Genomic DNA, 13,738 nt, shown 5'->3' with positions numbered 1-13,738 from the left:
GGTGGTGTCTGGTCTGCAAGACCCAGGTTCAACTAAGTGGGAGTGCATGAGGCTCTTGCTCTGAGCAGAGCACTCTGTGAAGATGCTTGTGACCTATCTGAGATGTCAAGTAGACTGCAGGGTCTCTCTGCAGTTTTTCATAACATAGCCCCATATGTATTGAGGTTGCCTTTCTCTTGGTGTTCTTGTGGAAATCCAATGCTCTGATTCTGTGATTCATGGGCAATTGAAATAACATCATCATCTACTTCATGGGTGATAAAAGGTAGATAGACTGCAGGAAGGAAGACTATATTGTGCTCTGTCCCCTTCTTTCACCTCCTGTAACTGCTCTGACATCACCCAAGTAGCTGCAGTCTGTTCACCCACCCACTGATGGTGACAGAGCCAAGTATAAGGAAATGTCCAAAGCTGCCTTTTCTAGAGTTTGTAGCTAGGGCACATAGTTGCTGTTTCTTTTTGAACTACCTGATGCAGCTGGATGTTTCATCAGTACGATCATCTGTCTGACAGAGGTTTGCCCAGATTGTCCTTGCTTTTAGATGTAGGCAGGTGGCACTGGATGCACCAAGTCGTTGGCTCCAGCTCCCTGTATCTGTGGGTAACTTGAGAAGGTGTTGAGTCCAGTAGGGTCCAGGTTCTGTTGTCCAAAGCCATTGCACAGGCACTGGAACCTGAGATGAAACCTGCCCTTGCATATCCCAACATACAGCACTGGGAGTGACCTCTTTGCGAGACTGTACTTGAAACACACTCCAAAACGCCAGTAAGTATAAAATTTGGTAATTGCATTGCTTTGGGTTTGTATTCTCTGGAGCCTGTTGAAATGCCAACTGTCCTGTTTACCATCTGGTGCCATTTAAGTGCAGTATTCTTAAGCGAGGTGGTTGCTGGTTACCCAAAACAGTTATCTCTTTGCCTGTGTAACACTTCTCTTCTGCCAATCACAGTCCTGGTAGAGTCCATTGTCTTGTGGACTCACGAAGGAACATCTCATTTGGAAACAGAATTCATCTCTTGGCTAACGGTCTCCTGATTCATCAGATGCATCATAGGTCACAGCCATTTCTCTGAGACTTTGGGAAAGCAGTGCTTACCAGATGGGCTGTTTCATCTTTCTTTAGGGGAACAAGTTTAGTCCAAAAATAGAAGTCTACCTGTATAACAGAAACACAGACAGTCAAACCATTAAATTCGTTTGTCTTTGCTTTAATAAAAGTGCTCCTTTCCTTTAGAGAATGATAATGGCACTAGATTAATGTATCCAGGAGTACCATTGTGAGTGGCAGCTGGAGAATGAAAGCTTGATGGGATCTAAAATGAAAGAAAAATGTTTGCAATCAGTTTTGTGTTTCATTCTTCTCTTACCCCAGCTACCTGAGACGTTCAACACATAATTCTACAATTATGTGATGTTTTTTCTAAAGAAAGGTATTGTAAGTCTTCTGTAAGAAACTCTCAAGATGCTATTTTCATGCAAATAGCTTTGTGTGCTAAATTGGGGAACCCGAGAACCACAGAAAATATAGGAAATGTGGGCAGAATGCATTCAAAATGTTCAAGTTTGCTGGGAGTTGTCAACAGCTCTTTAAGAAGTCTGTTGCCTGCACCTTTCAGCAGCTTATCTTTGTGATTGCTGTGGGGGGAAAAAACCAACAATTACCAAACTGAAAAGATTGCGTGTGGTTGTTGCACTGAGGAACAACTCTTGAGAAGCAATAATGGAGCAGAATGATGTTCTGCACTTCGCCTTTCTGGCTTTGATGAAAATTGAGAAGACAACAATGCCCCAGTTTTTTTTCTAGTTCTCAACCTTCAAGTAAGAGGATACCCGGTTTTCTAGGTGGCTTTCTCTTAAGAGTTCTTCTCTGACGCCTTCTGTCATGTGTGCTCATACCTGTGCCTTTCCTTCTGTGCCGTCCCTAGCAAAGAAACCTGAGCTTCCCGGTGGAAGGATCTTTATTGTTCATACAGGCTCATAGTGAAGATGAGTGTATAAGCCTCTATTCTTGAGGGCAAAACCAGCCTGGAAAGCATCCTCTTAAAATTGAGTGTGGTATGAACAAAGCAAGTGACTTTTCCACAGCACAAAGATAAGTACTTTCTACTTCACTGCTGCAGATGATTAAGGAAAACAATTGCATTCTGACAATATGCATTGACATTTTTAAATGAAAAAGAAAGGAAGAACAGATTCTGGGAGACATGCCATTAATGATAATGGATTTCCCTGAATGGGAGGCTCTTGGAAAGCCTGATTCTGGGTTTTTTTTTTATAGTGTTGTCTGGAACAGGCAATCCTGTCAACAGGGGACAAGTAGTGGGTCAGAGAAGTTCAGGGCGTAATCTGGGGAACCTTTTTCAAAGTGAAAGGGACAAAAAGGCTTTACACACACAGTCGTGAGGCCACGTAAAACCAAACAAGTGAAATGCCTGTGAGAGCAAAGAGGGGAGGGGAAGCTGGGTTAATGCTGATAAATGAATATTTGCTGTTCAAGTTCAACTTTCATTTGCTTGCAAATGAAAACTATTGTGTTAAAGCTGCAGGAGATGGTCCATGCATGTGTTTGGGCTTTTTTTCCCCCTAAGGTTAATTCTTCTTTGATCAAAAAAGAAGTGATAAATTTTGACTTTAAATGACAGGCAAACACACAGAGTGCCTCCGTGACAGTGTGTTCTGCATGTTGACAGCACAACCCCTCTCAAGCATCTGGCTGGGGGCTGTAGTCTACGTGGTGACATAGCTTTGAAAGGAGAGTTTCCCAGGCAGGTGTAAAACCCCGTTCAGTTAGCCATTTTGCTGTAGGAACTTTTTTGCTCCTTGTGATACTAGCTTTCAGCTGTGGGGTTGAAACTGGGATGTTTACAGCTGCATCTTTTTATAGGCACCATGTGATAGGTAATTTTATGTGAAAAATGTATTTAGTCCCCTGATGGAAGAAGTAAACTTAGGTGAGACTCATTCTCCTGTGAATTCTTGGCATGCCGTAAAAAAGTGCTGCAGTTCTCCAAAATATTAGCTGTAAAACTTGTGCCTTGTTAAAGTTACAATCAGAAGATGTAATAAACGGATTATTTAAGCATACATTACTGTGTAATGTTCATCTCGGGGCACTTGCATCTTGACTCTGCAGTATCGTGCTTTGCCTGGCAATCTCATGGTGGCTGCTTGGGTGGAAAACCACAAACCCTCCTTTAAATAATACATCCCTTCCCTGGTGTTTCTCTCCTCTGGTTCAAAGACAGTCCCCCTTTAAATTTTAATCAGTAGTTTTATCATTGCTCATAGGCAAAAGGTACTGATACAAAAAAAAAAAAAAAAAATACCCCACAAAGTACCTTGGCATGGAGGAGTTGAACACTGGGTGGAATTGAACCTTTTCCTCCCCTCCCACTGGTTTTAATTGGTTTTTCTGAACAGTGCATGCTTGCTTGGATTGTGTGGCCCTGGGAGAGCTACGGGAGTTTGCAAATGAAGATTTCTATGGCAGACATCTATGCCTTTGCTGAACCCAGCCACAGGGGAATCAAGCTCTTGGCAAGTCTGTGCTGAGGCAGAGCAGGGGACGGGTAGTACCTTGGGTGTTTGGTTGGGTTGTTTTCCCCAGGCAGCTCTCCGAGAATTGTTTCTGCTCTTGCAAAGTGCCTTTTGGCTGTTTTTTTTTTTGGTATCTGTCACGTATCAATGCTCTTCAAACACTAAAGAAGTAGATGTGCCACAGTGCAGTAACTGAAAGGTGGATGTGATATGGTGGATATGGTGCTTTCTCAAAACTCATTATGTTAATTATTTAAGGAGGATAATATCAATCTCTTGATATATTGACATCAGAGGAAAAGGTTAGTGTTAGCTCTTTGTTCTTCTTGTTTCTCTTCGTGGGAACATCCATAGAGTTGGTCATCTGCAAAGCGGAAAGAAGAAAGTGTATCTCCCTCCTCTTTGAAAGACCAGCACTGTGGCCAGCCTGCGGTGACAGGATCTGTGGGAATCCCCATCAATCCATCCCAGCAAAGAGGATGCACAGGCACATGTGGCAATATTATGTAAGTTCTCTCTACTGTCATTTTCTCTCGGAGACTCCTGCAAAGTCAGTATAGAGTACAAGGCTCGTTCTTAACACTGAATCACCAGTATTCTTTGGAGTCTCCTGCAGGCCTGAATTTGATTTACAAAGCTGGTAAAAACGATTCAGTTCAGGGCAATTCACACAGACGATGCTATTGGTTTTGCTCAGTGTGTACTACCCTGGCCCCTGGTCTTTTTTTGTTTTACCACCAAACATTTTTCTTGGTCAGTCTTGCTGCCACTTTAGATCTCTAGTTCTTCCTGTGCTGCTTTTCTGCTAGAAGAAAGTTGCAAGAAAATCACTCTGTAACAACCAGGGTGAGACATTTCCAGCCTTTGAGTAATCTTTATGCGATTTTTCGCGCCCCCTCCCCCCCCTCCTTTTTTTTCTTCCATCATTACTGTCTGGGTAGGTAAAGCCAGGCCCGGCAAATGCTGATAATTTGAGAATATGCATGGCATTTAGGACTTGAAGTGCTATGTGTGAGGAGGAAAAGAGGCATTTAGTACAGCTTTGCAGTGATTGATACAGAGATGGGAGCAGAGAAATCTCTGACATGGGTTTCTCTCAGGAGCTTGGTGCAGAATTTTTATGCATGGCTTCCTGAGTAGCTGCACAGGTATTTATCCACTATAGGATAGTGGATAATAGGAGATCGGCATCTTTATAGACCTATTTCAAACGTGTTCTCAGCTCAAGGTCACAGTTTTCTTTGTTGCTTATGTGTAGCTCATTTGCTGCTTCTCTCCATGCCTTACACTTGCACCGGGACTGGCGATCCATGCTGTCTCTCACACTTCAGGTCGTGTTTTGCTGTCTTTTATCTGCAGGGATTTGTCTGGTGAGCCGTAATGTGATTCTACATTTCCTTGTTGCTGTTGGTGCTTTATAGATAACATTTAAATATATAGTTTTTTAAAATCGTGCAGATTTGAAAAATCTGCCTCAGAATGTAATAAGTTTGATGGTTTTACTCTTGGTGGAAAAGCACTGAAAGTCTTTTTTTGTACTTTTTAATGGTGTTCCCTGATTAATAGGATGAGTTACTTAGGAAACTGGAGGGGTTGCTACTTCTTTTAGCCCGAGCTTTGGGCACAAATCATGTCAGGTTGCTTGAAGCATCATGGCAATTTCATTGCCCCCACCCTCAGCATGGGTTGCTTGCTTACCTCTTTAAATTTGTTTCCAGTTCAAAGCCAAAGGCTTCTCTGCTGTCTCTGATGCCCTTTGAAGATCTGCAGCTCTGCCCTGGAAAGAGCTTTTCCAGGAGCTGTGCTCTTCTTGTGCAGTGGGAAGAAACATCCCACAGAAGCCATTCCTATGGGGCAGTGAGTTCTAGTTTGGTTTCTTCTCCACTGAGAAATAAGGGAATGTGGCTCCAGGCAGGCAGGGAGATCCAGGTGAGCCCTTTTTGTGGGAAGCTCTTCCTCTAGGCAGTTGTTGGTGTGTTTGTTGGGCATATACCTAGTTTCAATTTATGTGATGAATTTTTTCGCTTGCTCTAGGTGAAATGGTTTTGAGATAGCCACAGTTTCCACATGCTCCCATTTGTGATTATTTGCAAGACAATGTTTTTTGCCTGTAGATTCCAAAGCAGTGTAAACCTTTGAGATTCAAACCCTGTAATTAGAGAGGTGAATACTTTTGCAAGGACATACCAACTGTGTGTTGCCTAATTTAGAGGAGTAACTTTTTTTGGAGTGGCATTTGTATCACAAATGTCCCCTTCTGTCAATTCACATTTCATTTTGCAAATGTTCTCTAATATGCCTGTAAAAATTCAGTTTCAGCAAATGTTCCTTCTGGAAACTTCAGCTGCTGAACCATGCAGAGTGATTGAACACAGGGAGAGTATAGGCTGAAGCAGAGAATTTATGTATGTTGCTAGAAGGCACTCTTGGGAAGCTGCGTTCAGCATTTCCCTGTGGAATTATACCAAGGAACCCAAACCTCTTGGCTCTCCAAGCTATTTAATAGTAATTTCATGCAGCTCCAAGATGTCACCTTCCCTGCTTTTCCAAACTCTACATGCTTCTCCCCACCACCCTCAGCCTACTCTCTTCCCTAACGTCCCTGAGCAACCTCTTTCCCATCTAACCTTCAAGGCTTTCTCACTGGCAGAAATTCCTGCAGATGGAGCTGGAATGACATCCTGCTGCTGGAATAAGTTATGAAGCGTCAGTTCTCATGGAGTAATTGCTTCTCTGTCGTTCCTGATTCTCGTGCTTGCTCTTGATATGCCTGTGCGTGCAGCTACCTGGACAGAGCGTCCTGTGCGCCGGACATCCTTGTGGACCACAGGCAGTCTGAGCAGTGGGTGGCCAGCCTGCCATTCAGCTCGTGCTAAATTGTGACGGTTTGACCACCTCTGGATCACAAAACCGTAATATAAAAGGATAATGAGAAGCAGTTGTGTTCATTTTCTTGTGATAGACTGATGGGAGGAAACCTCCCTCCACTGCTTGCCCCCAAAGGGCGAGGTATGGTTTACAGTGGAAAAATTTCTTGCTGGATTTAGCTACATCAATATTATTCATGATAAGTTTGTCCTCGCCCTGGGTTTGCAGTGATTTATCTAGAAAGGTCTCTTGGCTTTCTCAGATCCTGGGTGGCTTGAGGGTATGTGAGAACAGCAACAAAATCAGGGACTGGCTGTGCTATTGGTGGCCAGTTCTCCTGTTGACACTTATTTGCAGGCGGCTGTTGCCTCTAAACCTCAAAGTAGGGGTGTGAGCTACTGGTTTGGATCCCACTGCACCTTCATTGTGCTGTTAGATCCCACCAGCAGAGTGTCTCCCAGGCTAAGAAATAAAAGCACAGGAGAGCCCCAAAACGTTGGGAACGTGCTAAAACCACCAAAAAAATAGATCTGTACAGGATTCCAGCTATGAACACCAATATAAAAGGATGGAAGCTTGTGGGAGAGAAAGGAGGCAGGTTGGGTTGTGTGAGAAGACTGAAATTAATTGTAGGATACTTTCACTGCAAGTTGTTCATCATCCTGAAAGAATATGGTATATCCACACCGGAAAGGCTGTCTTGAAGGCCATGCTCCTTACTTCTGTGCATAATTGTAACGCCATGACTTGGGTGTGTCAAAGGACAGAGTGTTCAGTGTGGGGTCTCCTCTGTGTCTGCCCTCAGTTACCTGCTGCATGTGATAAAGGGGTCCTAGATATGGGTGGGTATAGCTCTCTGTGGGGTCACCCCTGAAGGGAACATATTTCTTGGGACTGTACCAGCAGCCTCACAGCACCTGCACTGGCAAAATGTGGCCATCAGGTGCTTTACCTACAGGAGATGCAAAACATTGTCTGTGCGGAGTTCCCTGCTGGGTCTCCAGTGAGAGCCAGGATCTGATGACGTGCCTAAGAAATACGCTGTGCCCTTGTCTTGCTCCCTCCCAGACTGGGGCGTTTTGCAGCTTCAGGGCATCCTGAGCTGGAAGTTAATCTGTAACATGGTGTTTAATAGTCCTTGATGGACTTCTGCCAATTTGCTTAAACATTTGTGGTTCGGGCCCTTCGCATGCCCTGCTGCGAGGAGCTCTGCAGTTCATGCCTTGTGTGATAGAGCTGCAGATGTGTTTCAGTCTTTGTTTTTCCTGGTACGATGAGTTTTTTTGCAGTTACTTCTAGGGCCTCCTGGTTTCCCTGACCTTTCTCTGGCAGGGGAGCACCTTGCGATCCTACTTCTGATGTCTCTTCCTCTGCGAAGAGTTTTGGAGAGGGTGGGCTGCTACCGTGGAGGGCAGCAGGCCAGGGCTGGGGGAGCTGCTCTGCAAGCTGTTTGCCAAACTAACCTGATCACCTTCTATGACAAAATCACTCAACTACTGGATGGGGGAAAGGCTGTGGATGTAGTCTTCTTGGACTTCAGTAAAGCCTTTGACACAGTTTCTCACAGCATTCTGCTTCAGAAACTGTCAGCCTCTGGCCTGGACAGGCGCACACTCTCCTGGGTTGAAAACTGGTTGGATGGCCGGGCCCAGAGAGTGGTGGTCAATGGAGTTAACTCCAGCTGGAGGCCAGTCACAAGTGGGGTTCTTCAGGGCTCAGTACTGGGTCCAGCTCTGTTCAATGTCTTTATCAATGACCTGGATGAAGGCATTGAGTGCACCCTCAGCAAGTTTGCAGATGACACTAAGCTGGGAGGAAGTGTCGACCTGCTGGAGGGTAGGGAGGCTCTGCAAAGGGATCTGAACAGGCTGGACTGCTGGGCCGAGACCAATGGGATGAGGTTTAACAAGACCAAATGCCGGGTCCTGCACTTGGGGCACAACAACCCTATGCAGCGCTACAGACTGGGGGAAGAATGGCTGGAGAGCTGCACAGAAGAGAAGGACCTGGGGGTGCTGGTTGACAGCCGACTGAACATGAGCCAGCAGTGTGCCCAGGTGGCCAAGAAGGCCAATGGCATCTTGGCTTGTATCAGAAATGGGGTCACCAGCAGGTCCAGGGAGGTTATTCTCCCTCTGTACTCGGCACTGGTGAGACCGCACCTCGAATACTGTGTTCAGTTCTGGGCCCCTCACCACAAGAAGGATGTTGAGGCTCTGGAGCGTGTCCAGAGAAGAGCAACAAAGCTGGTGAGGGGGCTGGAGAACAAGTCTTATGAGGAGCGGCTGAGAGAGCTGGGGTTGTTTAGCCTGGAGAAGAGGAGGCTGAGGGGAGACCTTATTACTCTCTACAACTACCTGAAAGGAGGTTGTGGAGAGGAGGGAGCTGGCCTCTTCTCCCAAGTGACAGGGGACAGGACTAGAGGGAATGGCCTGAAGCTCCGTCAGGGGAGGTTCAGGTTGGATATCAGAAAAAAATTCTTCACAGTAAGAGTCATTGGGTACTGGAACAGGCTGCCCAGGGAGGTGGTCGAGTCGCCTTCCCTGGAGGTGTTTAAGGAACGGGTGGATGAAGTACTTAGGGACATGGTTTAGGGAGTGTTAGGAACGGTTGGACTCGATGATCCAATGGGTCCTTTCCAACCTTCTGTGATTCTGTGATTCTGTGATTCTGTGATTCTGTGATTCTAGCCTTGGGGTTTGGCTCAAGTCCTACACCGCTCTGCCTAAAAAATGTACGTTCTCAGCTCTGTCCAAAATGCAGAGCTCAGCTAAAATAACTGAGCAAAGTCAACCAAGACAATCCCCTCACTCTCCACTGATCTGCTTTTACTATGTTTCCTTGTAAATACCTGCTGGAAGACCTCACATATGTCCCATCTCAATGTCTACATGACATGTCCATGCTTCTAGTGTGCAGAGCTGATGTTCACACAGTTCCCTCTCCCCTGGGTATTTTCTCTTTCTTCTTTTTTTTTTTTTTAATTTTTTCCCTTCCTGCAGTTCAAGAGCCCAGGTTATTTTAGCACAGTAAACATTTTTTTTTTTTGACATGAATAAATCGTTTATCTCTCCTCCCCCACTTTATTATTTAAGGGGAGAAGATGAGATCTAGCAGAGCTAATTTGAATTCTCTCTTAGCAGGAAGAGGGCTGCTGATGGGGGTCTGTCAAGCCGCAGACTTTGCATTCATCAGCATCTTGGGAGAAAGAGAGATGCCAGCTGCTTCAAAACATCTGGTTTTGGTTGTTCTCCCTCCGCCCCCACCTTTGCTTTTATTTCTTTCTCTGTTTTTGGAGAGTTTAGCTTTGCTGCATCTAAATGCTGGATCCAGTGAAGTGAGAGCTTAGTTTCTCCTCTTCTGCTCGAGTACCAGAGCCCTGCCCAGGTACTGGGTTGAAGTCCAAACAAGGGTCAGCCAGAGCAGTAAAAAAACTACTGGCTGGTCGTTGGTTTCTGAAGGAGAAGCTCCTTCTGTTTGGGGCTGGACTCTGCACACCTAAGGGCTCGGCCTCTTGTTGGTGTAACGCCAGTATGAAGCAGGGAGGGAAAGCTACAGGCCCTCTGTGCAAAGGGAGAAAGTGTTTTCCTAACCTCGGTGGCATGGAAACACAAGTAGTTAGAGCGAAAGAAGCCCCAGTAGAGTTAATTAAGCATTGCATTTAAAAGGTAGAATCGAATGGAATTACTTTGCATTTATTGAAGTTTGCTTTTCCCACTTTTGAGGGCTGGGCAAAAGTTGAGTGCCTGTGCTGTTTGGAATGCGAAGGCAATCTGGAGCAGTGAATTAGTGTGGACTTGGCTGTGGGATTGAGAGTGTAGTTGTGACCTCTGAGCAGCGTTTTTGCTCACCAGCAAGCCCTTAGCCTGCCCTGCGGAGGCAGTGCGCTTTATGTATGGTCAGGAGAGATGCAGGGGTGGAGGGTCCCCTCCTCTTTATCCCCTTTCCCGTCATCTTGACTATGCATCTATAAAACCGGTACCCACCAAAGACTGAAATAGTCAGGCTGATGCGTCTGTAGAGCAGAGTGTCATCCTGTGCTCGGGTCCTGCTATGTCATTTACCAGTGGTCCTCATCCTGGCTAATTAAACAGGGGCTAAATAACCCAGGCAGTGCCCTGGGCTGATGTCGTCAACCAGCTCGCTGTCGGTTTGGGGTCACTGGGATTAGGAACTGGCTTGTTGAAATCATCAGTGCTCTTACCTGTGGTTCGGATCCCATCGAGACTGGAAAATTCGAAGTAATCTTGTTTGGTGTCTGCCTGCGCCTTGCTAGAGGGGAGTTCTGTTCCACTAAAAAATACGCAGCAAATGTGTGCCAAAATGAGCCATTTAATGTATGAAGCAGAGCAGGCTCCTTCTCTCAGCACTAGGAGCTCCTAGTCTCGCATGGTCACATCCTTCGCTGCCAATATTTTTGTGGGATAGATTATGTCTCATGGTATTTGGGCAATAGAGGATGACTTGCAATATTTCAGGTTTTCTTGAGGTTGTCCTTTCACCTGTCTCTCATTTCCCTTCAGTCTTTTGTGCTTCTGATGACTGACTTCATTATCTTTGCTATTTCTAACCCTCTTCTTGGTCCCCATTGGAGCTTGATTTCTGCTGGGGGGAAGATGGAAAAGGTCAGACTCTCACTAGTGAAGCTTATTTAATTTGTTTGCTGCGTCTGTGGGCAAAGTTGCGTGCATGTTGCTCGTATGAACTACCAGGACCTTCCTGGACACATGGCCCCCATGTTTGCTTATTTATTTACCTCTTCTCCTTCTCTGTTGTTCTTTCTCTCATCTGGCCCAGTATTCCTACTTTTACCTCTCCTATTAAAGTAAAGCTTAGTGGACTCCAAACAGTAAATAAACCTGACATTTGCAGCAGTCAATCTGATACAACAGGACTGGGATGCAGCATCACTTCTTTGTTTGGGCTTGTTTCCACTCTTTATTTAAAACCTTTTTTAATCAGGAGCTAATGACAACTTTCGTTTGCGAGAGCTGATGCACAGGAAAAAACCCAGTTTGCATTCAAAATAATGCAAACCGTTATAAATAGGAAGATCTGCAAGGATATAATCAAGCTAAATTGCCCATTGTTACTTTCAACATAGATGATTTCTTGTCTCTGCTCTCTGGGTTGCGTTGTCGTCTGGGTTTAGGGAAAAATATATTCTCTCTTTATTCCAGTTATAAACCTATGCAACAGCAGCTGGTCGTTGCAAGACTGAGTTTTTGTGCAAATAAAGAAAATATTGTGGTGGTTTGGATATTGCCATTCAAATTGCCTCCTGAAAATTGCCTCACAGGTTTCTGCCACTCTCTTTCTGCAGATAAAATGACCCCTTAAGTTGGACCCATCTCCTCGCGGAGCATGTTGCAGACAGACGCGAAGAAGTCTTGCAACAGGTCAAAGCAGCAGCCTGTCAGGAAAACAGATATGACTTGGGAATAGAGAAACTTTCTCTTCCTGCAGATGGTAGGCAATAAGCTCTGGATTTTAATGACATGGTGCAATTTATCCTATTGAAAGTAGCTGAGCCTGTAAAGAATTGGTAGCTGATGCTAAAGTCTCCAAACAGATCATAATATATTTAATACTTGGGTATTTTCTTTTTGTTCTAATTTTCCTCAACTGTGTTGTGCATGAATGCAACATAAAAGCTGCACACTCTTCCAGGCTTTTATTGAAATAATGTATTGTGGAGGTGGCTTATAAATTGCACAACAGTATTCTGCCCGTCTGATTTTTCTGCTAGATGATCTTTTTTAATTTTTTAATGATTCTCTTGGTTGCTTTTTTCACTGGACAGTTCTCTGAGAAGTGCAGGTGTCTTCAGCTGTGGCATCAACGGGGGAAAAAATTCTTCATTGAAAGGCTTGTCAAGCACTGGAACAGGCTGCCTAGGGAAGTAGTGGAGTCACCATCCCTGGAGGTGTTGAAAAGATGTGTAGATGTGGGGCTTAGGGACACAGGACTGCTACCAGTGCTGTTTAATATCTTCATCAATGATACAGGCTGTGAGATTGAGTGCACCCTCAGCAAGTTCACAGATGACATCAAGCTGAGTGGTGCCATTGCCATACCGAAAGGATGGGATGTCATCCAGAGGGACCTGGAAAGACTGGAGAAGTGAGGCTATGAGAACCTCATGAGGTTCAACAAGGCCAAGTGCAAGGTCCTACACCTGGGTTGGGGCAATCCCTGATTTCAATACAGGACGGAGGATGATGTGATTGAGAGCAGCCCTACAGAGAAGGACTTGGGGGTGCTGGTTGATGAGAAGCTCCACATGAGCCAGCAATGTGCGCTCACAGCCCAGAAGGCCAACTGTGTCCTGGGCTGCATCAAAAGCAGCGTGGCCAGCAGGGCGAGGGAGGGGATTCTGCCCCTCTGTTCCTTTCTTGTGAGACCTCATCTGGAGTATTGTGTCCAGTTCTGGAATCCTCAACATAAGAAGGAGATGGAGCTGTTGGAATGGGTTCAGAGAAGGGCTACAAAGATGATTGGAGGATTGGAGCACCTCCCATATGAGGACAGGCTAAGAGAGTTGGGCTTGTTCAGCCTGGAGAAGAGGAGGCTCCAAGGAGCCCTTATAGTGATCTTCTGGTACCTGAAGGGGCTACAGGAAAGCTGGGGAGGGACTGTTCACAAAGGCTTGGAGTGATAGGACTGGGGCAGTGGGTATAAACTGGAGAGGGGCAGATTTAGACTGAACATAAGGAGGAATTTCTTCACTATGAGAGTGAAGACACTGGCCCAGGTTGCCCAGGGAAGTTGTGGCTGCCCCATCCCTGGAGGGGTTCAAGGCCAGGTTGGATGGGACCTTGGGCAGCGTAGGTCTGGTGGGAGGTCTCCCTGCCCATGGCAGGAAGGGGTTGGAACTAGGTGATCTTTAAGATTCCTTCCAACCCAAACTATTCTATGATTCTATGGTTTAGAGGAAGGTTTGGAAGCCTTAGTTTAATGGCTGGACTCAATGACATTCAAGGTCTTTTCCAACCTAAGTGATTCTGCGATTCTGTGACAGTGAAGCTCACCATGAAAACAGCAGGCAAATGTTGCTTGATAATATCACTTTTGTCCCAAAATACAGTCTTTTGCTCATTTATTCTGCATCTGTCTTTCTCTTAAAGGTTTTTCTTCTTCAGTTCATTGTATGCAGAGCATCCTTTGCTGAGGAATGGTAGTGTGCTAAGGGTTAAACGACCTAATTTCATCTGTGCTGCTTTCCTCTTTCTAACCTCAGAAGACGGAGACCCTGAACTGAAAAGTATATAAAAAGATTCTAATTAGCACAGGACAAATAATACAATAAGACCTTGCTTGAAAAGGGGATTG

At 45.3% G+C, this 13,738-nt stretch overlaps 1 long non-coding RNA gene across 14 annotated transcripts in view; it reads left to right on the top strand.

The window, feature by feature from the left end:
- The window catches only part of LOC128852648 (uncharacterized), a 126,392-nt gene that overhangs the window by 26,319 nt on the left and 86,335 nt on the right, over window positions 1-13,738 (top strand). For 12 of the 14 annotated variants that reach the window (XR_008450602.1, XR_008450609.1, XR_008450603.1 and 9 more), the window contains one exon: window positions 11,730-11,875. The exons of 1 other annotated variant lie outside the window; for it this stretch is intronic. This is a non-coding gene — a long non-coding RNA (uncharacterized LOC128852648). Of the gene's footprint in view, window positions 1-3,792; window positions 4,045-11,729; window positions 11,876-13,738 lie in introns of those variants that run through there. One more of the 14 variants, XR_008450606.1, reaches the window with a different exon arrangement.

Source organism: Cuculus canorus, chromosome 7 (assembly GCF_017976375.1).
Source record: "Cuculus canorus isolate bCucCan1 chromosome 7, bCucCan1.pri, whole genome shotgun sequence".
NCBI classification, from domain to species: Eukaryota; Metazoa; Chordata; class Aves; order Cuculiformes; family Cuculidae; genus Cuculus; species Cuculus canorus.
This window is presented reverse-complemented; position numbering and strand designations above follow the sequence as displayed.